Here is a 2,128-nt window from a genome sequence, read left to right as displayed (position 1 = left end):
AATATTTTAAAAAGGTGATGGCAGTATATGTAAGAATATATCTTGCCTATAGTAAAAAACATATATATATATATGTATATTACAAGTATATATACATGACATACAATCTATATTTTTAAGTGAAGAAGTCAGTATATTCACAATTCTGTATAACCATCACCATCACCCATTTCCAGGACTTTTTTCTTATTCCACACAGAAATTCTGAACCCATTAAACAATAAACAAATCATGCCATTCTTTGGCCCCAACCCTTAGTAACTAAATTCTATGTTTTGACTCTATGGATATGCATAATCTAGACACATTATATATGAGGGGACTTCAAAAAGTTTGTGGAAAAAATGAAATTAAAGTATAAGTTTATTGCAGTGTAAAATGTTGACATCTAAGCATAGTTTTTTCATAATATGCATCAAAGCCCTCCACATATAGAATCATATAATATTTGTCTTTTTGTGACTGGCTTATTTCACCTAGCATAATATTTTCAAGATTCACTTCCTCTTTTTTTTTTTTGCACATTATACACACACACACATATATATACATATATTTGGATAGTTTTTTTTTTGCTATAGGGTGTGTGCACTCGCCGGAGAGACAGACAGAAAATGGGAAATCACCCCCCCACCTCCACCGAGAGATGGCCAAGCAGTCCCTTTTCCTCTACTATCCTGTCTGGATTTTGGGTATGCACGCACATGTGCCCGGCGTGAGTTCAAAGCCACTGGATCCAGAACTTGAACTGCGGTTGACCACAAGGGAGTCCAGCGATGTAACCGCTACACCATCTGCTGGCCCCTTTTTCACATCATACTTACCCCTGTAACCATTTCTAAGTGTACAGTTACCAGTGCGTAGGGACTAGCACATTTATAATGCCGTACAACTGCCACCACCACCTGTCTCCAGAATTCTTTTCATTTTGTGAAACTGAAACTCTGTACCTGTCAAATAGCAACTTCCAGTTCTCCGTCCCTGATTCCGTGGGAACCAATATTCTACTTTGTGTCTGTATGAACTTGACTCCTCTAGCTCCTTCATTTAAATGGACACATATCGTAGTGTGTGTGTGACTGGCCTATTTCACTTAGCGTAATCTCTTCAGAGTCGATCTGTGTTGCAGCATGTGTCAGCATTTCCTTCCTTCTAAAGGATGAATAATATTCCTGTGTGTGTATCACTCTTCACCCATTCATCGATCAATGAACTTGGGTTACTTCCATGTTTTAACCCTTGCGAATGATGTGAACTGTTTTGAACACGGAGGTACAAACATCCCTTTGAGAGCCTACTTTCAATTCTCTTCCACCCAGAAGTGGAAATGCTGGATCATACGGTATTTCTATCTTTTAATTTTTTGAGGACACACCATGCTGCTTTCTACAGTTCCTGCACCACTCTCCATTCCCACTAACAAGGCACAAGGGTCCCAATTTCTCCACATGCTGGGGGACACTTACACGTCATTCCTTCTTAAGACAGAATCGTAATCAATTGTTCTCATAAAAACCAATGTGTTTTGTTTATTATTTAGTTAATGTATGTTTGGGATATTTCTGCCTTTAGGTTATTGTCACAACACTGCTCTGAACACTGGTGTACAAATGTTTGAATTTCTGCTTCCAGTCTCTGGGATTATATGGCGTTGGAGTGGACTTGCTGGATCATGTGACAATTCCATGTTTAAGTTTTTCGCTAAAAGATTTTGAAGATGCCTGGCCTCTGTTAGTCATCTCTGGTCACTCCAGCCTTCTGAACTGTTATCCCTGGGTGGTGGTGGTGGTGGTGTGGCGGGGAGTCCTTCCTCTGGCCAGGGTGTGTACCCCCGTCTCTCCCTTGTACCCTCCCTGCCCTTCGCTCTCCAGAAAGCAGTTTTCCGAGCCTTTTTTAGCAGAAGCACCGGCAGCTGACAGTGAAGATGACCTGGTGTGCAGCTGGCTCGCTTGAGGGGACAAAGTTGAAAGGGTCCCAGCGTGTCCTGTGAGGGCGGTGTTGTGGGCGGCAGGGAGGCTCCGCCCGGTCCTTTGAAAGCTCTCGGCTACGCTAGGCCGTGTCCACCCACTCTGGCGGCGGCGCTGGGCTGCCAAGGTGAACGCGCGGAGCAGTCGGCTTGCCCGCGGCC

Source organism: Tupaia chinensis, unplaced genomic scaffold (genome assembly GCF_000334495.1).
Source record: "Tupaia chinensis unplaced genomic scaffold, TupChi_1.0 Scaffold000316_1, whole genome shotgun sequence".
NCBI lineage: Eukaryota > Metazoa > Chordata > Mammalia > Scandentia > Tupaiidae > Tupaia > Tupaia belangeri.
The sequence above is the reverse complement of the archived record's forward strand: the minus strand, read 5'-3'. Positions refer to the sequence as shown.